The 24,653-nt window shown below is 48.3% G+C and overlaps 1 long non-coding RNA gene across 7 annotated transcripts in view; it reads left to right on the top strand.

The window, feature by feature from the left end:
• LOC105241309 overlaps positions 1 to 24,653 on the top strand; it is a 53,790-nt gene that overhangs the window by 10,282 nt on the left and 18,855 nt on the right. For all 7 annotated transcript variants that reach the window (XR_004624938.1, XR_004624939.1, XR_004624940.1 and 4 more), the window contains exon 2: positions 5,765 to 5,885. This is a non-coding gene — a long non-coding RNA (uncharacterized LOC105241309). The remainder of the gene's footprint in view (positions 1 to 5,764; positions 5,886 to 24,653) is intronic.

Raw genomic sequence — 24,653 nt, 5'->3', positions numbered from 1 at the left:
GGGTTGGGGGTGAGGGATGGGGGATCGGGCCAGGGAGCACTGGTGAGGCAGCGCAGACTGTAGTGAGAGGGGAGGGCCTAGAGGCATGGGAGGGGGTCCAGCTTTTATGTTTGGGGTCGAGGGAAAGATGGTGTATCTCAAATGTATCCCGACTGCTTAGGACACTGGGAAGTTATTCAGGAAAACTACAAGTGGTTTAGGGTGACTCTGACCTTCAAGAAAGGGAAGGGAGGGGTCCCTGCCACGGGCTGCCCTGCAAATGAACTCTACACTCTCTTTCTGCCATTAAACAGCTACTTGAGTAGACATCACTTCATTTTTTCTTTCTTCATTGGTATTCATTAGATATTTTTAAATGTCTAATTGCAAGAACTCATTTCAAGAAGCTTGAATGTTCATGCCGTGGCATGAAATTTGTGTCCAGTAACTCAGAGCCTGTCTGCCTCACTACTTAATTTAGAGATATGCTGGTTGGTGCAAGGCTTCTGGTGCCAAAAAATCTTTCATTTCTGAAGTCTTCTAGCCAAGCTCAATGAAAAATACAGCCATAAATACTCATTCCAACGACTCCCCAGGCCATAGTCACAAAGCTTTTACACTGCATTTACTCAGGACTCCCCAGCCAAAATCATCTCGCTCATTCTTCTCCAGGGTGCTTGGAAACGTCTGTGTCCTCCCACCACCTGCCTCACTGTGTACCCCCTTTCCTTGCAGGCCATGCGTCTAGATGCCAGGTTGAAGCAGTGGGCCCTGATTTCCTGCAGCAATACGCCTCAGGCTCTCTGGCTTACTGTGAGGTGATGCTCTGGCCAGAGGCTCTGGCGGCTAAGGCCTTGGATTCTGGCTTTTACTATGAGAGGCCCTTGCCACTGGGGTTCAGATATCCAGGCGGAGCTGATGAGTCCCTGGATGGTGGCCCACAGGGTGGATTTGCCAAGTTGATCCATATGGGAAAAGGGGAGAGGGAGGTCTTAGAAGGACCTAGGGGGACAGGTGGGAGTTCACTAACTTTAATGCTCCTCTCTCCCGCCCCATGAATTGCCCTAGACCCCTGGAGTTTCAGTCTACATAGGTCAGGCCTGTTTCCAAAGGCCAGTCACCAGGCAGCCGGCAGGAGGAGATGCTTGTGTTTCCCAGTGCTGACTGCCCATTAGAACTAACTGGGGAGCTTTGGAAATACTGATGCCTGAGCCTGGCCCCAGAGCATTTAAATCTAGAATTTCTGAGAGGTAAACTTGGCCACTGGGGTGTGTCTGTGTGTGTGTATGTGTGTGTGTATCTTAATTGAGGTATTGAGATATAACTTAAATAGAGCAAAGTACGCAAATGTTAAGTATATAGCTTCACGAATTTTTGCACCTGGGCAACTACCCCTGAGATCAATATTCAAGATGTGAAAGCTCTAGTCCCTCCAAAAGCTCCTTTCCGCAAATATCAAATATCAAAGCCCATCAAGTCAGGAGCGGGGGCAGCCAGCAGCTCTCTTGAACTTTTCTAGTCTTCCCAACTGCTGGGGTAGGAGAGGAAAAAGTCCTTCCCCTTATCCATCTTAGGTTCAGTGGCTGGAACTCTAAATTAGACTGACAAAAGACAGAAGAATGAGAGAAAAACAAACGGAAGTTTAGTAACATATGCATCATGCATACACATGGCGCCCTCTGAGACAGAAGAACAAAATAACAGTGTATCCTTTAAAAAGAGACAACACAAAGGAGAACGACTGAACTTCTAAGGGCAGAGTGTGGGAAGGCAAATATCCAGGGAAACTAATGGAAGGTAAGGGCTAGTATTAGCAGGGTTTGCCATACAAATGCCTCTGGTGTGTCTCTGGGCCGACCAGGGTCTAGAGTAGCCTCCAGAGATTGACTTCTGTCCTTCCTGACAGAGAGGGCAGGGGAGCGGGGAGGGGATACCTTTACAAATCTCTATCTTGCTTTTTTTGGCAAATAGGGGAGGACAGAGAGCTTTTCCTGTATCTGTTTCTTCTTAATAGTCTCTACCTCAGAATAGACCTTGTGCCCAAATGGCATATTTTGGGGAGGCGTCTTCTGCTCCCCTTCCCAGGAGACCCTGTGGAACGCTCTAGGTCCACCTCTTGGTCCTTGCCAGTGGCTTGGGGGGAAGGAGAATGCCCTGAACTCCAGGGCAACTGTCTCCGTGGGTCTTCACTGCTAACATTTAGAACGAATGGCTTGAGGACCTGTGCCTGATGCCTTCAGAAAAGCAGGACTCTGGCGGGGTTTTTTGTTTGTTCGTGTGTGTGTGTTTGTTTTTAGGGTGTCAGTACTGCCGCTGCCTTGGGTGTCTGTTTTTCCCATTTGACCGGTCCTGCCCAGAAGGTTCAGCACCTTTCCTTAAGAAAATGTTTTTGTCACCGGCTTTTTAAAGTCCCATATTACCTCCCTGATATTGCTGTTTTGTGCATGTATAGTAAAATATACATAACATAAAATTTACCATTTTAACCATTTTTAAGTGTGCAGTTCAGTGGCATTAACTGAATGCAAACCATCACCCCTGATCTGGAACTTTTTCGGCATCCCAAACTGAAACTCAGTACCTACCGAGTTGTGACTCCCCTTCCCCGCCAGCCTCTGGCAACCACCATCCTCCTTTCTGTCTTGAATTTGCCTGCTCTAGGGGCTCAGGTAAGCGGGATCCTCTGGGATTGACTTACTTCACTAGTGTAGTGTCCTGAAGGTTCAGCCGACTTGTACGAGGTTACGCAATTTCCTTCCTTTTAAAGGCTGAATAATATTCCATTGTTTGGATCTACTACATTTCCTTCATCCATGCATCTGGAATGTTGATTGTTTCTGCCTTTGGCTATTGTGAATAATGCTGTGAGGAAGGTCGGGACACAAAGAGCTGTTGAGCGCTACTGAGTCAGTGCTTTTAGATGTTCTTTGGCGGATGCTAACGTGCACTGGGGTCGAATCTCTCTGGTCTGGAGGCTCCCATGCTCTGTCCCTAGTCTCAAAGTCAGGCTTCCTCACAGGGCAGCTGGAGAAGCCAGGAGGTGGCGGGACCAGGCAAGTCCTTGTCCCATCAGGGCTTCTGATCCATCCCAGGTCACACCCAGTGTTGGCTCCTTGGCAATGGGCTCCTGTTCGACTCAGCCACCTCAGCATCCCTGAGCTCCAGAAAGTTCCTGGACCTTTTTGCAAGCTGGCTCTCCTCTTTCTCTTGAGATCAGCTCCACGCAGGAAGGGTGGTAGAGGGGACTTTGTCTTCCACAAAAGATCCTGTTGCACCCCCCCCCCACCAGACTTAACCATTAACAAGACCAAGAGAGGCCACTCCAAGTATCTTCCTAGAACAACAACAAAAAGTCTGCTCGAGGATGACTTCCTGCCTCCACCAAGCCCTGGAAGCCACTGGCAGTCCTTAAATTGTGGCTTCAGGGGCTAAAAGAATATGAGCTTTGCTTAGCCATGCCCCCCACTATATTCCCAGCCTGTGGGGGGACAGGATCAGGCCTTGGGGCTGAACCGCAGAGGTAGCATGGGTAGACTTTGCCCTGGGTGTGCAGTGGCCGTTGTGCCATGTGGGCTGGGAGAGGTCCATTTCACTTCACCCCAAGGGGTACATGGTGTGGCTCAGGGTGGTAGGGACCTCAGGGGGTGAAGGCTGTAGAGCTGATATTAGCAGAGCTGGCAGCGGGGGTCCTGGGGTCACTGCTCTGGGCTGGGACCTCTGCCTCCTCACAGCCTCTGGCAGGAGTGGTGGTGCCAATGCTTGCCTGGGCTTCAAGGGCCAAGACAGTGAGCTCATGGGCTCCCCTGGGGTCTCCCAAAATTGGCACCAGAGGAAGCCAAAGTTCTGGGTTATGCGAGTGCGGGCGGAAGCCAAGGAAATTTGAGTTTTTACTGCTAGTGGGGGTCCCTTTAGGGCCTTTACGCTGTAGAGGCCTCGGAAAATTCTCATTCACCCGGATAATCCTCAAATTCCAATCAACAAATAGTAAGACTGATTCTTAGAGAGGTAGTTTCAAATCTTCCCATTTCCCAGAACTACAGTCTAATTTGAGTTTCACATTCCCGGACTCTCTCCGCTCTGGGGGTGCTGCTATAGAGTGAAATGGTCGGGATTCTGAAAGCAAGGCCAGCCTCCAGAGCCAGGGGTGCACACGAATGTGAATTGGGTGCCCTGGAATGAGGAGCTAGGTTTTTCAAGACTTTTCAGCGTCTGATTTTCATAGAGCAGCTCTTGTCCTGAGGATGAAATTGAGAGACGGCAAGAGCCCAGTGAACTAGGTGTGCCTGCTGACGGCCGGAACAGGTCAGGCATTTCTGGGGCCACCACCTTCTGTGGGGCTTATTAAGGCCAAGGGCTTCTCTAACAAGGGCCAGTCAGCTAGTCATCAAAGCGGGAGCTGGAGCCCAGAAGAGGGAGGCAGGGATGGGGTCTGGTCAAGCCAGAATGGGGTATTAGAGATTTCACAAGTTCTTTACATTCGTCTTCCTCACGCGAGGCTCTGCTCCCCAACAAGCTTCAAGGGAGCACCCGAATGTGCAAGTCGCACTCCTACGCCCGGAGGGATAGAGAAAGAGACAAGACAGCAAGAAAGTTACCATCTGGTAGAGGAGAGAATCAAGCATATAAGGAAAGGAACCAATGCCCCAAATAAAGCGTAGAAGAGGAAAGACTTTCCCTCTACTCGCCTAGATTCAATAGCTGGGTCTATGAAATAAATGACAACAGGAAGATTAATGGGACAAAAGATATACACATTTGTTAATTTTTAATATTATGTGGACAAGGGCATCACAGAGGAAGAAAGGTGAACACCTGAAAAAGAGACGAGACTTGAGAGCTTATCTACCATCTTAATAGAGAAGGGGAGGGCGATGCAGGTCACTTAGGAGAGAGTGAAAGATTTGGGGAAAGATAAATGGGCTCTCAGAAGAACAGACAGGAGGTATGAGGATGTGACGACATTTGTCTGGGGCGCTGTGGACTTTTAGTCTCCTCTCCTGGGTTGGAGTCAGTCTTCCCTGGTTGGTGAAACTCCCCGGTTGGGCATTCATGACAATCGAGTTCCTCTTGGAGGCTCTGTCTTTAGGCAGAGGACGGCAGTTTGGAGAGAGCCTGTCCCTGCGTCTGCTGTTTTCCAAGTGCCTTCAGCTCAACAGAATCCATACACCAAAGCAGCCTATTTTTGAACTCCTTCAAAAGTATGAGTAGAAAATGCAGAGCTCTGTTCACAAAAGAAGTAATCTTGAGGCTGTGTGGGATGTCGTTCTGTGCAGGCTGCGGCATTGTTTTTATCCCAGGTCGGTATCCCTTTAAATAATGGCAGAACCTAACAAAATTTTATTAAGGTCAGATGTGTGCTAAGTCCTCCATGAGCATTAATGTGTGTGGCAGATATAATGACACTAAGAGGAAAGCACTATCATTATTTTCTCCATTTTACAGACAAGGTTAGGATGGTTAGAGATGTAAAATACTCTCCTGGTAAGAAGGGGAGCCAGGACCTTAACCCGGTTTGGGCCAACTCTAAAGCTTGAGTCGTGAATGCGATGCCATGCGGTATGTCCAGATGCATCAACAGGCACTTCGGAGGGAGCTCCGAAGAAGTGGGAGCTGACTTTGTTTCTATGGGCCTACATCAGTACTTTCCCCCAAGGCTTCCGTTTCCTTCTCCCTGATTTTAATGGTTGAACCAGATGATTATACATGCGCCTTCCATTTACTAAAATTCTTCAATCTAGGATTTTTAAGTTCTTAAAATGAAACCATTTCGTGTTCACTCTCTTAGATGCCGACATCCCAAAGAACAAGGCAAGTGAGCTGCTGCTGTACTGACCCCCTCTTGGACCTCCGGGAAGGCTGCTAAAAAGGCAGAATGCAGTAACAGTGTCGACCGTGAGGTTTCCAAGGTAGGGAGCCACAGTCACGTTTGGAAGGAACACAACACCCTTACTCTAACATATGCAGTGTGTATTAGAGTTGACTGCTATGTCAAACGGCCATCAATGGCTTAACCCAAGGAAAGTTTATTTCTCGCTTAGGAACAGTCCAACCCAAAAGTCCTACTTCTATGGCTCTCCTCCAAGGGGCTTCTCAGGCCCACGGGCTCCGCCTGTTTCCTAGGTCCTCAGAACACTTCGGCTCTAATTGTAGAGAGTCACACGAAAGGCTTTTAGGGACCAAGAAGTAGCATCTCACTTCTACCCCCATTCCATTGGCCAGAACTGGTCAAATGATCCCACCTACCTTCCCAGGAGAACTGGGAAATGTAGTCTCACTGTGTTCCCCAAAAGAAGTTGATTTTGATGACCATATAGTGGTTTCTATAGAAGACCGTAAGCAGTCAAGTCAATCTTTAAAAAGACAAGTAAAGGGGCGCCTGGGTGGCTCAGTCGTTAAGCGTCTGCCTTCGGCTCAGGGCGTGATCCCGGCGTTATGGGATCGAGCCCCACATCAGGCTCCTCTGCTGGGAGCCTGCTTCTTCCTCTCCCACTCCCCTACTTGTGTTCCCTCTCTCGCTGGCTGTCTCTGTCTCTGTCAAATAAATAAATAAAATCTTTAAAAAAAAAAAATTAAAAAAAATAAAAAGACAAGTAAAGAGGAAATATACTCTACCAGTCATGGAGGCTCTCCATTGCTCTCCTCTCTGGGTTGTCGACAGCCCATCTTCCCACCGTGACTGTTCATAGTACTAACTTGAGTGTCCCTTGGCAAGAATAGCATGACCCCTCCCTTTCCCTCTTTGGTTCTCTAAGAGAAGGTAATAGGCCTGCCCGCCTTCCTTCCTTTTTTTTTTTTTTTTTAAGATTTATTTATTTATTAGAGAGAGAGAGAGCGGGGATGGGGGCAGAGGGAGAGGGAGAGAGAATTTCAAGCAGACATCGCACTGAGCTCAGAGCCCAACGCGGGGCTGGATCCCATGACCCTGAGATGATGACCTAGGCCAAAACCAAGAGTCAGACACTTAACTGACTGAGCCACCAGGCACCCCTCTTTCTTTCTTTTTCAAAGAAAAGTAGACTGCCATAAGCAGCACCTCATTTGGATGTGTCTGGAGTCTTGGAAGCTTGACTATCCTAGGTTCTCCTATAAATGGACCCTGAGAGTTTGTTTGGAGATTCTAGCAGGCGAGCGCACTACTCATAGACCGTTGACCTAAGAACGGTCCTCCTCTACGGGAGAAGGTCATCCTCTTCAGCTGAGCATACAGCTTTGGGAGAGACACACTGAGTAGTGAGGGAAGAAGGGGGCACTCACCTAGCCAGCCAGATCAGCCAAATCAACTCTGGTGGTCAATGGGATGACAGATGTCTCAGCCAGATCGCCCTCACATCTGGTAATGGGCCTTTCTTAAAGTTTGTAATAGGACTTTCTTCAATGTCTTGTCTTGGGATCAAACGTAATAATAGTAACTACCATTTATTGAGCACATATTATATAATGAGGCACTTATATCATTATCTTAGGGTGAGGGCAAATCTCATGGTCTGCATGAGATATGTAGGATTGAATAAATGGTTTTGACTTCTATTTTTAATGCCTGTTCTGCTGGGTGGCAGAAACTTAATTCTAGATGATTTTGGTTGGCTCCTTGTCTATCCCAGGTTTTGTCTGAGTTTCCAGGTGATGGGAAGTAGCTGGGATTCGATGTCCTGCTATTCATCCATCCATAGTGGCATCTGCCATTACATCCTGTCGAGTGACAAAACTGAAACAATTTAAGTTTACTGTCCTTTATTCAAGGCAAAAAAAATCCATGGACCAGGGTAGTCATGCCTCACTAGCAGCGGAGCGCTGCTCCCGAGGGTGTTTGGGCGAGAGGGAGCTTTATAGGGCGTTAGAAGAGGCAACGCGGAAACAGGGCATGATTGATGAGGGTTTCCTTGTAAAGCCAGCAGGTCCTGTTTCCTAGGGTAAGGTAAGCTGGCCGAAGCTGAGCTGGAGGACTGTGATTGGTGCATGTGAGGTTTCCTCGACAGATGTTTTTCCTAAGCACAGGCTGACTTGGGTTTAGATTTGTGACGTGAGTCTCCATTTTGTGGGTCCCGACGTACAAATTAACTTTATCAATCCGAACTGCCAGACTTGACATTCCATCAGGCCCCTGCCTGGGTTACTCCTTGGCTCCACACCTCAAAGCCACGGTTTTCTCCGCTACCTCAAAACTACCTCCCACTTCACCAAGAACAAGCCACAGTTTCCGGTGCCTGGAGAGATCCTAACACTCCCACCTCCCCGGCTCAGCCCTTTTGCCTGAGAAAGTCTCCTGCCCAGGGGCCAGGAGGCTCCACTGCCCCACCTCCTCGGGCCAGGCCTCTTTCTCAGGGACACTAGTACTGATGTTTGGCCTCCCCTTGGCTTCTCTCCTCCCTTCCATAGCCTTGATAATCTTTATATGCCTACTTCTCTGTTTTTCCATGTTTAATATTTATGCCCCAAACTTGATGCTTCCATTACTCAAGGGTTAAGTTTTGCAGGGCCAAAGACCCATTCTTACCACTCCTAAGTTGTTCTGTGGCTTTTCTGCCTTATCACTCCTCCCTGAGGCAATAAAAGCTAGCTGACTTCAAGGCGATGATAAGGAAAGACTACAGGCCAGATCAGGAGGAGGGCAAATGACACTAGGAAATAAACACACAGTTAAAAAAAAAAAATTGTAAATTTGTCAAAATATTTTCCTGTCACAATCTCACTGAATTCTCAATGGCCGCTTTCTGTTGCAGCTGCCATGACTATCTCTACTGGACCCACGAAGACACTAAACTATATTCTTAAGATCAACTTTGCCAGGATACTTTCTGGGTGTTTGGTGGATGAAAGAAGTTATTATCATTTTGAATTGGTAGAAAGTTAGGAGAAGGACCATTTACAAGACATTCACTGTTATTACTTTTAAGCACCAACACAAACTGACTGATACAAAATCTTATCTAATGGAGACAAGTCTTAGACTTTCTTTAACAAATACCTAAACCACACTTGAAAATTGTAAGGAAGCCTATTATTTGGAATGGATAAAACAAAAGGTTGGAGAAGTACCCTCTTAATTAGTTAAACTCCTTCTTGCAATCTCTTCTAATGATTTGCCTGTTAGGAAAATCCTTTTATTTACCAACAGTGTGGATGCAAAGTTTGCTCAATCATTCAATAAATATCGATGGAGGCCTTTTGAGGCTGAGTGCAGACAGTAATTAGGTTTTAAACTCTCCAATTTGCAGCATGGAGATTCTCTAAGCTGCCTCCTCCCCTCAGCTTTGAAATCTTTTTCTAAAATCTAACAGCGAGGGTTCTTTAGTCAATGAATACTTGAAGCAGAAGGCTCTGCCCTGGAGGGGGCTCTGGGAGCCTCGCAGAGGAGAGGGGGTCGGGGCCAGGGAAGAGGTGCTTAGAAATGTGGGAGGAGACGGTGCCTGGCATGGTGCGGGCGCCAACGAGACGTCTGAGGGAGGAACGGAAACTGCAGGGGAGCAGAAGGAATAGAATACCCTCCGGGCCCTCTGGGGACAATGCCCCTATTTTCCACAGATGCTCCCTTACTGGCCTGTCTTGACCGAAGCTCGAAGCTCGGTGCCCCAGGATGACTGGGCTTTTCTTATACCCTGGTGAAACCTGTCACACCTTGGTATCACAGCGCCAGACGGCACGGCAGAGGGATCTGGGGAAGCAGAAGGCACAACAGGGACAAACCAAAGACAAGTGTACAGCTGGATTACTGGAGAGGGCAGGTTACCGTAGAGACAGTGGTCAAGGCTGGGTGGCAGGGGCTCTCCTTTCTCAAAGGAACTACGGTAAAACCTTTGCTCAGGATGCCAAATAACAGAGAACTCCTAACCTAGGCATCCATGTTCAACGGGGGCTCATCATCTCTCTCTCTTTTTTTTATTTTTATTTTTATTTTTTATTTATTTATTTATTTTTTTTAAAGATTTTATTTATTTGACAGAGATAGAGACAGCCAGTGAGAGAGGGAACACAAGCAGGGGGAGTGGGAGAGGAAGAAGCAGGCTCATAGCGGAGGAGCCTGATGTGGGGCTCGATCCCACAACGCCGGGATCACGCCCTGAGCCGAAGGCAGACGCCCAACCGCTGTGCCACCCAGGCGCCCCTCTCTTTTTTTTAAAGATTTTATTTATTTGACAGAGAGGGCACAAGACGGAGAGGGAGAAGCAGACTCCCCGTTGAGCAGGGAGCCCGATGCGGGACTCGATTCTGGGACTCTGGGATCATGACCTGAGCCAAAGACAGCCGATTAACCGACTGAGCCACCCAGGCTCCCTGAGGGCTCATCATCTTATGGGGGAAGAATCAGCTACCTCAGAAGGAGGGACACCTGGCACCTTGGAAGCTTTGCAGGCGTTGGGTTCAATGGTTCTGACGGCACTCACCTTTTTAAGGGTAGACAGCAGCTTCCTGCTAGTCCTTTTAAGGACTGCACTGGCATCCTTAACAAGAAGTATCTAAGCGGTGTTGATATTGCCACCTCACTGCCTTTTCAAGCGCCAGAATCAGTAATGGCCATTTCCCCTGGTTGAGCAGGTGCACAGTGAAGCCTGCAGGTGGCCATAAAGGAGGCAGCCAGGTGACCTGGGTTCAGATCCTGGCTTCACCCCTTTCCAGGTATGGTAGATTAAGGATGGCTGCAAATTCTCTTCACTCATTAAGAGATGGAGTCCATTCCCGTCTTCCTTCTCTCGGCTGGGCCTGTGGGTCGCTTTGAGCAAGACCCTGCAGAAGTGGTGCGAGGCGAGGGCCAGAGGGGCCTTGCAGCTTCTGTCCTGCCTCTCCGAGCGCGGGCTCTCGGACGCCCCTCGCAGAGGGGCTCCACGTGACACTTTGAGTGCCAGCTCCGGCTTTCATCTGTTTGACCAGGGTGTGCGGGGACATCCAACTCAGCGGGGCCTCCAGGGAACTGCAGCCCAGGGCACATGTAACTGCCGGTGCCTGAGACCGTAAGTGCGAACCGCCCAGACACCTCCAGAGAACGGAAGCAACCAAACGTGCTGCTTTAGGGCCCTGCGTATTGGGGTGTGTACAGAGTAGACTTCAGGTGAGGTACTGAACCGCTCAGAGGTTTCCTTTCCTTCTGTAAAATGGGCAGAATAGCCGGGACTACTTCCTAGTTCCTGTGCTACGAAGGTCAGGACGGTGCGGTGCCAAGCACAGTGGGCGGCACACAGTAGGTCTTCCATAAATGCCAGGCTTCTTCCCGCCCCTTCTCCAGGCGGTCGTATATCCCAGGTGTGAGTGAATCTTGGCTGCTGCTCTGAACTTCCTGGGCAAACACCCAACTGCCCTCAAAGGGAATGCCTGGGATCGAATTTGAAAACGGGGCTGGAGAGAACTTGATTTTTTTTCTTTCTGGGGCAATCTGCGCCCCCACCTTACAAAAAATATTATCATGTCGTAGGAGGAAATTTGTAAGTTTTTAAAAATTTCTCCTCAGTATAAGGGATTGAGAGATGTTTTCGCCTCCTTTCCCCCCCCCCCTTTTTTTTAACCAGAAATATGCTGGCTCACACTGAAAAGTAGCGGCATGAAATAAAACAACTCCCCTTCTGTTTCACAGCCAGCAGGTTTTCTTCAACACCCCAGCCCCGGAGAGTCACAGACTGCACAGCGGGCAGACTTTGTGGAACAGATGAACAACTGTGGCTTAATCTGTTTGGGGGAAAGAAAAAAAAGTCCTGAAGCAATTGATAAAAGGGCTGAGAGGCTGAGGTCAGTGTGAAGGAGGAGTAAATGGGGCCAGATTGGGGAACGTTGAAAACTAAGCCTCTTTCACCCCCTGTGCTGAACTGGGTGTGTGAGGAACAGTCAGGACGAATCTGCTGGGGAAGGGACTGAGAGCCTCTTGGGCTGCCTGAGTTTGGAGTCGTGTTTTCGTGATTATTCAAAATGACTTTATTTCATCGATTCACTTACTCTATTACCCAAAAAAACTTTTTTTTTTGAAAACCGTATCCTAGTATAACATAGAAAAGTACACGAATCTTAAGCACAGGCAAGAGAGGCTTCATAAATTGAACGTATCATGTAACCAGCCTGCAGGTCAAAAACAGAATATTAGCGGCACCCCAGAGCGCTCCCCCCCCAGGGAGAATCGCTATCCTGACTTATAACCTTATTATTTTTAGTAGCTCATACACATTCATGTGCATTCTTCTAGAGATAGTCTACACATAGGCAAGAATATGGATGTTACTATTTTACACAAATGTAGTAAAAATGTATTTTGCACACTATGCAGCCTATTATCCAGAGTGGTCTGCCTCTGGCTTTTTTCTCCTTTTTCTTGGTGGTCATGCTGTATCACTACGTAGAAAGCAGCTAGGTTTCTTTAGTGGTCACATAGCATTCCGCTGTCTGAATGTACCACAATTTATTTAATTTTATTAAAAGGCAAAGAGGTTGTGTTCAGCCTTTTTGGAGCAGGCTTTTTTTTTTTTTAAGTATTCTTGAGGTATCTTTATTGTCCTTTAGATTTAAGGTGGCAACTAGGTGCTGCTCTGTGGAAGCCTTAAAAATACTGTTCCTCAATTCTGAACCCTGCTGGGTGTGGTACCACCTGGGGTGGTCGCCTATTTTATTGCCTTGTCCTGTTAGGACTCAGTTGTTCCATGTTTGAATATGTATCCAGGAAGTGGAAATAATGTCCCTGACACCCCCACTTCCTTTTCTGGCAAATCAGCATCCGGTGAATGACTCCAACTGCTTTCACCCACCCCCCTCTCCCAGTCAGCTGCTTACCCTGCATCATCCTGGCTGAGAGCTGCAGGTTTTGGAAGATGGACCTCAAGGGCTCTTCCAGACAGAACTAGTTGGAGGAGCTATTGTTCAGTTTGATTAAGCCAGCCCTCGCTTTCTGCCTGCCTTTTTCTTCCATGGGTCTTTTCATCCCTCATCTTCAATCTCAGCCTCAGTCTCTGGGCCCTCCCTGCTCGGAACTCAGCTCTCAGAATCATTTAGACTTTGTGTGAGTGCAAGTTGGTGCCTACTTCTTTGTCCTACTGGTATTCACTTTTTAAATTTCTTACTTACCATACTTACAGAACAAAAGTCTTTGTCTCCTTAAGACTTTGTGATTCCCTGACAGCAGAAGCAGTTATATACTGGGGGGTTTAGGTCAGTCTCCTCCCTCCTTCACTACCAGAATCATTCCTGTCCTTTCCCGGCCCTCAGGGAACAGGCAGGAAGGGGCGGGCCTAGCCGGGTCAGGACCTCAGGGTGAGGTAGGGCTGTCTCAGTATCTCTTACGTACAGCAGAGAGGCAAATGCCACCAGCTGCATGTAAAGGGGTGCCAAGGCTGAGCTGCAGAAACATGTCCTCCAAAGGCAGGGTCACAGGCAAGTATGGGGGGGGGGACGGGGAAGCCCTCATTCAGTGTAGGAGGGAAGTCCTTTGGGGCTGTAACACTAGGAGGTAAGGATCACTCCCTCACCTCTTGGAACCGGCAACCGCGCCTTCTCTGAGCCTCAGTGAAGGCAATAACAGTGACGGCCTTGCAGCGTCGTAATAAAGATGAAATGAGTTGATATAAAGCCGCGGTAAGCGCTCTATAAACGTTAGCTCTAATAATTATATGAGGTGGCCCAGACATAGTGGCCCCAGAGCTGATTACCAGTGGCCACAGGAGCTCTGTCCCTTCCCCATTTCTCCTCCTGTGACTTGGCCTGTTCTCCTGACTCTGCTGCACACCGCTCAGCCTTACGGGCCTACGCCTGTTCCTTGTCTCTGCATCCCCTTTCGCACCACTCCCTCATGCCTGCTGCCTCCACCAGGAAGCCTTCCCTTTTCACTCCTCCTCCACACGTTCATCACTGCCTGGCCCTCCTCTCAGGAGGGGCAAAAAGCCCACCGCCAACCAAGAAACATAAAACAGCCTCTTCCACCAACGCTTTTGTGTCTTGTTGGCCCCTTGGTCTTTGTATTGTCCAGTCTCCTTTCAAACTCCCAACTCCAGGGTCTCCCTGCCCCCCACCTCTTTGTGTGCCCCAGGACAGTCTGGTGGGAGGGGAGAAGGATGCACAATCCCGGCCCTTGGGGACTCTCCCGAGAGCAGCGGTAGCTAACCCGTCTTTATCCACTGGCACCCACCTCTGAGCAGGAAGGTAAGGGCAACAGAACTGAACCATTTCCCGGGGCAGACCTGCCGCAGAGCCTGCACTGTTCCAGGCATCTCACATTTGACTCCGTCGTGCGATCCCCACGGCAGTGCTCTGACCCGGGTGTTAGGACCAGCCTGGAGATTTTCAAATCGAGGCTCAGAGCAGGTACCTATCAAGGCTTCATCACTGCTGAAGTAGCAGAAGTGGGCTTTGAACCCAGGGCTGCTTGACTCCAGAGTCCAGGAGGACCTCTGATAGTAATAACATTTTACATTCTGCTTTGTATTTGGATCAACTAGCCCAAGAAGTGGTGTTTTCTGCTCTTGAACTTGGCATACACAAGGGATTAGCTGAGGACTGCAAGCTTTGTCTTGTCCACACACAGATTTGATTTTGAAATAGCCAGATTGCAGATATTTGAAAGTAGCTTTGCCAAGACTCACGCGGGCGCGTTTGTTTTCCCAAACTTCTGAAAGACATTCCTCCATAAATGAATCTCCCAGAGGAGAGCGGGTATTAGAGAGAGGGCGTCCAGGGGCTCCCCACCTCCAACGAGGGCCTCATCGGGATAGCCGCGCATCACAACAGGCATGGACGAGAAAACCAGTGGGTAGAAAAGGGTGCCTCATCACGTGAGCTCCTAAAAGGGCTTGAGCATTTTACTCCAGGCGAGCAGTGCTCACCTTCATGGTTAGCTGAGAGCACGAGCATTTGGCAGCCTTCCTTCTGGGGCTCCAAAGCTGTCAGAGGTTTACAGAATGTCTATGTGGAGGTTCGGTCTTACCTTCTACCGGAAGTCCTTCCAACCTGTTTCCCTCAAGGTCTGAACTCTTCCCCCTCTGGATTTTTGCCTGAAGCTCTCCCTTGAGCAATAGGCTGTCTAATGATATCCCCAGTTTTCTAGAATTAAATGGAAGGACGGCTCTGGATTGAGTTGTGTTCCCACAAAATTCATGTCCACCTGGAACCTCAGAATGTGACATTATTCGGAAATAGGGTCTTTGCAGATGTAATTAGCTAAGATGAGGTCATCCTGAATTCGGGCAGGCCCTAAATCCAATGACTGGTGTCCCTTGAGAGAAAGGAGAGGGAGAATTACAGTCTCCGGCGAGCAAGAAGGCCACGTGAGGACAGAGGCAGAGTTTGGAGGGATGCATCTCCAGGTCAAAAACACCGAGGATTGCTGGGACCCATCGGAAGCTGGAAGAAGCAAGGGAGGCTTCTCCCCTAGAGCCTTCAAGTGAAGCATGGCCCGCCGACACCTTGAGTTTGGACTTCTAGCCTCCAGAACTGTGAGAGAATACATTTCTGTGGTTTGAAGTCACCCGTTCATGGTAATTAGTTCTGGCAGCCCTAGGAAACTAGTACGGGGGCTCTCATTTGGCTCTCTAAATAAAAAGCTTCTTGTATTATGAACATTTCCACAGGCTTTGTCTTGTTTTTAAACAAAGCTTGCGGGACCTCAATTTTCTCACCTAGAGATGGTTTATTAGTCAGCTCCTGCTGCACTCGAACTGCCCCATAACTTAGTGGCACAAAGCACCGAGCATGTGCTCCCAGGGCTGCGGGGAGGCCGGGTGCCTCTGCTGCACACATCTCTCAAGATGAGAGCTACGGAACTCCTGGGCCTCTTCTTAAGGCCAAGGCAGAAGCCCAAGTGGGGAAACCCCACTGTGCGAGCACATTTAAAGCCTCTGCACACGTCCCATCTGCTAGCATCCCTCTGGCCAAAACAAGTCAGAAGGCCAAGCCCAACATCAATGGCATGAGAAGTACCCTCTGCTCACAACGAGAGGGAGAAGGAGAGAATAGCCAACAATAATTCCACGTATCACACACGGCGCAGGCCCTGCTGCTATGGACTGAATGCCGTGAATTCCTATGTTCCAGAATGCCTACATTGAATCCTGATTCCCAATACACTCGTATTTGGAGGTGAGGCCTTTTGGAAGTGTTTAGGCCATGAGGGTGGAGCCCAGGAGACCCCAGAGAGCTCCCTTCTGTCATGTAAGGACAGAGCGAAAAGATAGCCATCTATGAACCAGGAAGCCAGTCCTCACCAGACACAGAACCTGCCAGTGACTTGAGCTTGGACTTCCCAGCCTCCATCAGTGGGAGAAACAAATTCGTGTGTTGTCAGTATCAGTCCGTGGTATTTTTGTTACAGCAGCCCGAATGGGCTAGGACAGCCGTTTAGCAGGATTATTGAGAAGTTGATGTATGTCTAACTAAACTAGTAGAATGAATAATCAACTTTTATGTGGTAGGCACTGTTCTAAGTGCCCCCTGGGAGTCTGGGTTATCTATCGCACCATAAAAAAAACAACCTGAAAACTTAATGACTTAAAACAGCAACCATTCTCACAGTTGTGAAGCAGGCTTAGCAGGCGGTTCTGCTCCACAGGTGTTAGCTGGGGTCATTTATTCCGGTGCATTCAGCTGGTGGCTGGGCTGGGTGGGGCTAGAAGGACCCAGAAGACTTCACTTTCCCATCCTGCAACCTGGTGCTCCTCCATCTGGCTAGCTTGAGCTTCCTCGTGGCATGGGGACTCACTGGAGTGGGCGTCTCCATGACTTTGGAGTGGACTTCGGAGGGTGAACTTAGAAGATGCAGGTCCCTTAAGGCCCCACTCGAGATACTATACAGCACACCTCTGCCCCATTCTTTTGCTTTGTGTTAGTTTCCCATTGCAGCTGCAAAAAATTGCCAGCAATTTAGCAGCTTAAAACAACATAAATGTATTACGTTAGAGCTCTGGAAGTCAGAAGTGTAAAATGGGACGCACTGAGCTAAATCCAGATGTCAGCAAGGCTGTGCTCCTCTCTGAGGGCTCTGGAGGAGAACCCACTTTCTTTCCTTTTCTGTTTTCTAGAGGCTGCCTGTGGCCTCCTCCACCTTCAAAGCCAACAGGCTAGCCCTCCATCACTCTGACTCTCCTGCTTCCCTCTTACCTCCTAAGGACCCTGGTGATTTCATTAGGCCAGCTGGACAAGCCAGGACCATCTCCCCACCTCAAGGTCAGCTGATTAGCAATTTTAATTCCTCCTGTAACCTTAATTCCCTTTTGCCACGTAGCATAAGATATTCACAGGTTCTGGGGACTAAGATATGGACATCTTTGGGGCCATTATTCTACTGATCACATGGTCAAAATGAGTGTCAGGGACAGCCCAGACTCAAGTGGAGGGGACATAGACTTGACTCTGATGGGAGGAATAGCACAGCTTCTGTGGCTCCCTTTAACCCACCATGACAAGCACTGACGCATGCAATCCTCAAAACAGCCCCACAAGATGGGTACTAGAAAGATCCACATTTGAAAGTAGGAAACTGAGAGCAGAGGTGTTAATTGCTGGGCTAAGTGTAGCCAGCTGGCGAGCAGGAAAGCCGGGTCTTCAATCTAGGGCGTTTGGCAGTGGGAGCAGAGCACTGTTGTGCCTGGCATTCCTGGTGCTCAGCAGATGTTTGTTTTCTCCTCTGTTGATCCATTTTCTCAGCCTTTTAAGAGCAGGAAGCTGGCATCCCCTGCAGCTCGCGATACACACTTATCTCTCACACATACACGCGCATACACATAAATGGTAAAGTCCCCTTAATCATCGGGGTGGTGGAGTCATACCTATTTAAGTAAGTATAAATTTAATGCCGATTTTCCAACCACATTCGGACCGGTTATTTGTTTTCTTGTGATATCTCTCTACCTGGGGTCTGACTTGCCCACGGAGCTGCCACCCAACTTCCATACTCTCAACTTTTGGACTCCAACTCACTTCGGGCTGCTAGTCCCTATTCTCAGACACTGTCTTAGTAATACATGGGTCCCTTCCCCTCTCTGGTGTGGCGCCGGGCCCCGGCGTTTCCCACCCCCACCCCAAGCCCAGACTAGTCTCCCAGAGCAAACCTTCGCTCTGCCTCAGCTGGAATTTTGCATAGTACAGGTCCCAGAGCCAGAAGTTATGGGGCTGCGCCAAAGTGAATGGAGGCAGCAGCATCGAAAATCAGCATCTTGCTGGGGCGCCTGGCTGGCTCAGTCGGTACAGCATGTGACTCTTCATCTTGGGGTTGGGAGTTCAAGCCCCATGTTGGGCATGGAGCTTACTTAATTTAAAAAAAGAGGGGGGAGAGAAGAACCCCCAGCATCTTGTCTGAATACGTTCAAATTTAGGTAGGGTTTGAAATCAGAGTACTGAGTATCATGGATGTGAGTCATTAGCCTAAATAACCACTCAATTTGTGCCAGGTTCTCTACTTCCCACCCTAGAACCTGTAAGAAGAAGAGCCTGGTGTCAAGACAGTCTGCAGACAGAAGCGGAAGCATGCCTTGTAAATAGAGGAATGTTTTTGGCTCCATTCACTTGTCAGACAAATATTTATTAAGTGCTCGCTATGAATCAGTCTCTGTGCTAGGCATAGAGGACAAAGATGAATAAATTGGATGATTCCTGTCCCCCAGGAGTCCACAGTTAATTACAATTTATATTATCCACATTTTATACCTGGGCACTTAGAGTCTAAAGATGTTAACCACTGTATATGCCCGTCAGTAAGACCAGGTATTTTTCCAGAAATTATCGTTCAGAAAAGAGGAAAGTACTTTATCTCTGGGTCTGTAAAGGAATAACACACCCCCGTGTGCCCCCTTTACTACTCTCACTCAATACTTCTGACATTCTGGTCACCAGAGGCATGGATTTTCCACACAGCAAGCCATTGTGACACCAGAGGGGGTCCGACAATTTGACTCAATTCTGACGCTCTCTACCTGGAGATAGATCCCACAGGGTAAGGGCTCAGCCCCATGAGACCATCCCCCTTCCTCCTCCTCTTAATGCAGACACCAATCACAAGTCCAGCTCGTCACCTGGGCTTCTGACCAACTGGCTCTAAATCAGAGATTCCCACAAACCCCTCCTTTGATTGGTTTGTTAGAGTGGCTCACAAAACTCAGGAAGACAGTACACTAACAGTTCCTTATAAAAGGGTGTACGTAACTCGGGGCAGTGAGATGGAAAATGTGCATAGCGCAAGTTACGTGGGAAGGGGTGCAGGTCTCCACTGCCTCTCTGGATACCCCTCTCTCGTGGCCCCCCCCACATGTTCACCACTCGGAAGATCTCATGTCCTTTTTGGGTTTTTATGGAGGCTTCATTATATAGGCACGACTGCTTTAATCATTGGCGATCGGCAATCAATTAAACGTCCCTCCCTTCTCCTCCTCAGAGGTCAGGCAGGTGGAGGTGGGGGAGAGAGGTGCGACCGTTGGTTCCGCCAGACAACCAGCCCCCATCCTCAGGTCATCTTGGGACTTTCCAAAAATCACCTCATTCATGTAAACTCAGGTATGGTTGAGGGGGCTTTTTATAGGAATAACAAAAGACACCCATTTCTCCTTTATGGCTCTTACCACTTAGGAAATTCCAAGGTTTTAGGAGCTCTGTACCAGAAATGGGGACAAAGACCAAATATATATATTTCTTAATATAAATCACAATATCATAGGATCCTTGCAATGTCTCACATGTTACGCCAATGCTTTCTAAGTTGCTTTATATTTAACAACCATGTTACAGTTTGAGGAAGACATTAGCCTAAAATACCCTTAATTCATGCAGTTTTGGAAGCTTGGGGAGATCACCAACTTGATACAAAAGGAGGTGAGGAAATGTAACACAGATTTGTTAGTTATTCCTGGGAATGTGACCTCACATTTGCTATGCTGGAAGTTGTCATAAACAAGACTTTTATGATCACTTTAAAAAGCAGAACAGTGAGTAGTTATGTTGGAGAGACCAGAGCAAACATGAGCTAATGCTATGCGAATGGGCACTTTGTAGTTTGGGCTAAAATTTCCAGTGACAGCATCCCATACGGGGTCCAAGAGAATCTCCAGCCATCCAGACAGAGGTGAGAATGCCTCATAAAGGGCTCTAGTGACAATGAGGACACTGATGACCAAGAGGTGCATGGAGAGTTGGAATCGAGTTGTTTCATGAAACAGGAGAGTGGAAACAAAGCCGTACTTACAAATTAATATTTTGTATAAGTTAATTGTATAAATGATATTAAATATGTATGTATAACTCAATTCATACACTGAATAAGCATATCACAGCTTTATCTATGTCACTAAATGTTTTCTGTGCTCAAGTTGACCAAGATATTATGGGAGGATTTCCCCTTTGGAAAGTTCGGGGCTCCCTTATATTTGGTGCCAACTTCTGTCTGGGCACATGAGGAATCTTTGTCCAAAGTCAAACAGCTAGGAGAGCAGAGCCGGATCTGAGTCCCTCACGCACGTGTTTGCCTTCGTCCTTCAGTCAGACCAAGCTTCCTAAAATCTAAGACACCGGTCCCTGGCCTCACTGTCCATCTGTTCCATTCCATTTAAACTCAGAGCATTTACTGAGCCCCCACTACAATGGAGGGTTTGTTTTTCAAACCCGTGAATCACTTTTAGTACAGAATCGAGAGAGAAAAGACTGACTTTTAACTGAAGATTGAGAAAAAGGAATAATTGGTCTAAGAACAGCTCTAGATTCAGGTTTTGTAGGCCATTTTCCCTGTTATGCAACATGAGTTCTAATCTTCCCTGTTCTCCTGCTTACTTCCTGAGGATTGAAAAATGCCTGTATCCTCAGCCCCCGTAGGATAGCCTGCAAGGAACAAATCAACATGCAATTTCCCTTTGTCACCTTCCAAATAACAAACAAACCCCTTTAGTCTCTCTGGGGAACAGGATTTTACTTTTTTCTTTATACTTCGCAGTATCATATAAATTTTCTACATGAGCATGTTTTTAAATAAGAACCAAAAATCTGAAATTTTTTTTTTTTTTGAGAGAGAGAGAGCGCATGTGTCCACGCGGAAGCAGTGGGGGGAGGGGAAGCAGAAGGAGAGAGAAAATCTTAAGCAGCCTCCATCCACAGCATGGAGCCCAACCCGGGGCTTCATCTCACGACCCTGAGATCATGACTGAACCCAAATCAGGAGTCAAGCTCAACCAAATGAGCCACCCATGTGCTCCTGAAATGTTCGTTTTTGAAAACACACAACTATTAGGCTACAGAATTCCAATTTCACTTTCCAGATTTACATTGGGCCCACCTCACATTTAAACGCTTTCCTTCCAATTAATCCAGGCTAAGAGAACCAAACACCTGCCCCTGGGAGATACACTCAGGGTTTCCCTCTCTTGGGATCTGCCTGCCACCCAACCCCACCTCCCCCCAAGATGTCAAGAGAAGCATGCGTGAAGGCAAAGGAACAGAGAGATGTCCCAAAGAGCTTGGGCTATATGTTTTGTGTGTGTGTGTGTGTGTGTGTGTTCAACATTAATATGTCTCCCTGAGACCTTCCTTTAAGGCCACACTCTTACACATGTATCGAGTTCCTGGAAGTTCTGTCAAAGAGAGTGGAAGACCCTGTGTGACTCAGAGCAAGCTGGGTAACCTCTCTGAGCTGCAGTTTGCCCAGCTGTAGAATGAGTGGTTGGATCCAAAAGGAAAAGGGAAAAAGAACATGGCTTGGGGAGACAGACGGGGCTGGATTTGAATCCTGACTACTTCCTGCTGGGCAAGAAGTTGAGCCCTGGTTTCTTTATTTGAAAGCAGACGTCTCGTGAAGATTAAATATAACGTATACTCTATACCGTGTAGCATATACTGGTACATCCCGTACCCTAAAAATGGCAGCAATGGTTGTTATCATAATTACTACTACTATACATGTGAGAGGGCCTGTTTCTCTTAAAACCATAAAGCACAAGGCTGTCAGCTCAGCTGCACAAGGCGTACACTGCCATTCACATGGAACACAATGTCTAGTGGAACCCGGAGAAAGCACTATACAGATTTAAAATATTACTTTCATTAGGAATAACAGAGAGGTCATGCCAGGTTTCTCTTGTTATGTTGGGTACAAATGAGGCCCCCTAAATGATAAAATAGGTAACAAAACACTCCCTTTTTTAAAAACGTGTTGAAACTTCTGGGCAGGACTTGTTAAATAGAAAACAAAGCACCAAAGATCAGAGTTCTGACTTTCTGAGTCCATCCGTCACTCACCTTTAAGTGATTTAAGTGTTAGTGGTGAAGACACTGGGGAGAGAGTTGCCCTAGCACCCTAGGCATTTTCCTCAAGCTACGAGAAGGGACCCAGCATACTTGATATGGGTTTCCTACTGTTAGGAAGGCTGGAGAAGTTCCAAGGAGGGGTGCTGGCTGCCTGCTCCTCACAGCTGAGCAAGGTGAACACTGCGAAGGAATCAGCCTCCCGCACCAAGGGTCTCCGAGGGTCTCTCCAGCAGAATGGGACCAGAATGGACATATGGAAAAAGAACTGGCTTGAATTATTTTTAAGTTTCTTCTTCTTTTTTTTTTTTTTTAAGATTTTATCTATTTATTTGACAGAGAGAGACAGCCAGTGAGAGAGGGAACACAAGGAGGGGGAGTGGGAGAGGAAGAAGCAGGCTCCTAGCGGAGGAGCCTGATGTGGGGTTCGATCCCAGAACGCCGGGATCATGCCCTGCGCCAAAGGCAGACGCTTAACTATTTTTAAGTTTCTTTAAAAAAAGACTTTTAGGCTCTGTTTGCCAGGGCAGGTGAGCACAGGGGTGGGTGTAGGGGCCGGCATACGTGCGTGGATGCTATGGGAACAGAAGCTGGAGCTGAGGGGGAGCGTAAGGAGTGGGCTGCAGGGGTACAGCCCTTGCTAAGGAACAGAGTGCTGTCCCCCAACCCAGGGTCTTAAAAGAACCCAACAAAGCTGAGGGCTCACCCAGGCCGCTTTACAATGTCGATTTATAATAGCCCTAGTCAGATAGGCAGTTTCTGCCCTTTACCTGTCTTTGCTCCCCATACGTTGTCCAGAGGAACAGAAGAATAGGTAGAAAGACATGAGATATTTGGGATTTCCAAGCCTGGGGGATGGACAGAAGCTTAGTAAGTGCGAAAGCAAGGGCTTGATGGAGGCTGGGCTAGTAGGACACTCTTGAGCAAGACCTGAGAGAGGCTGGAAAAACAGCGGATGTGCCTTCTGAGATCCTCCAGAGGTGGGGGACCAACACAGCAGGTGTGATCCAAACAGTCGTTTCCAGATTTGAGCCCACGGGCCTAGCTTGATTCGGCCGCGACCATCCTTCATATTTGACGGGGCTGCTTCTGGCCTCTGCGTCCCTAGGTTCTTTCCTTCCAGTCCCTCCACCTCCCTGGATGGACAAGTGCTGCTGTCTCTCCAGCTCCAGCGAATGTCCCCTGGGGGCAGGGACTGCGTCTGGTCTTATGTCCCCCCTCCGCACAAAGGCCACGAGAAGTGTATTATTGAGGATAAGAGAGCCTCGGTACAGAGCAGAGGGGTGCCGAGGATGATAGTGGAGGAGGGGGAGGGCGACGGAAAATGGAGCCGATGCACAGAGCAGACGGGGTTCAGGCTCTTCCACCCCCTTCCTTTCTGCGACAGCCAAGAGTCGACGCTATTAGATTTTAGGAACAAGGAGAAACCACGCACTGCCGTCGTAGTCTCCCCACAACCACGTTTCTCTGACTTACAAATTCAATCAGAAATTTAACAAAACTAGAGTAAAAGCTTTTTTCCCCTCACCTTCTAGTCACTGGAAAGATCCAGTTTACTACCCATCTACCCTCCATGAGATTGCCCGTTGCTCCTAGTGATGCCCCCAGGCCCGAGTCCTGACATCCTGCTCCTCAGAGAAGGTCTGGGTTCCGCGGCTCCACAGCTAGGTGTGAGGTGGACATTACTGCTCGGAAAGTCTGTCGGCTGATTAGCCCGAGCGCGTCCGGGGACGAACCTTTCTTTTTTTTCTTTTAAAGATTTTATTTATTTATTTGACAGAGAGAGACAGGCAGCTAGAGAGGGAACACAAGCAGGGGGAGTGGGAGAGGAAGAAGCAGGCTCCCAGCGGAGGAACCTGACGTGGGGCTCGATCCCAGAATGCCAGGATCACCCGAGCCAAAGGCAGACGCTTAACGACTGAGCCACCCAGGCGCCCCGGGAACGAACCTTTCTCGAACTCGGTGGTCAGGCTCAGCTGGGAGAGCCGCGGCATCGAGGGTGAACCTTCATGCCAAAGACATCTCTCCAGGGCTGATCTCAGAGGAGTGGTGTTCAAGGTGAAGCAAAGGGACGGGCCTACGTGGAAACGTATGTCCCTTTTCTGCACACGTTTATAGACAGATGGCTCTGGAACTCAAGAAAATGCCTTTCCCCTCCCCCAGAATACCAGCGCCCCTACAATTTCTTGGCAGTTCACCATCAGAGCTCGCTGGGGAGCCTGCATTATTTTACTTCCAATGCGTAGAAACACGTTGTTCTCAGAAAACGGTGCTCAGGTCTATTGAGTGTAGTCTGATCATTCCGGTCGTCCCAGCTGTGTGCAGTAAATGCTGGTTTATTCTTCTGGACATCACAGAGTCACTAAATCCAAAGTCGATGTCCACACAGAAGTTGTGGGTTCGTTTGAATAGCATTCTTATGCCTACAAGAACGTGAATGTCCATGTTGGACTGATATATAGGAAATTGTTGGATGTGGAGGGGCAGGGTGGGGGACAGTA

Source organism: Ailuropoda melanoleuca, chromosome 4 (genome assembly GCF_002007445.2).
Source record: "Ailuropoda melanoleuca isolate Jingjing chromosome 4, ASM200744v2, whole genome shotgun sequence".
NCBI classification, from domain to species: Eukaryota; Metazoa; Chordata; class Mammalia; order Carnivora; family Ursidae; genus Ailuropoda; species Ailuropoda melanoleuca.
The sequence above is the reverse complement of the archived record's forward strand: the minus strand, read 5'-3'. Positions and strand labels throughout refer to the sequence as shown.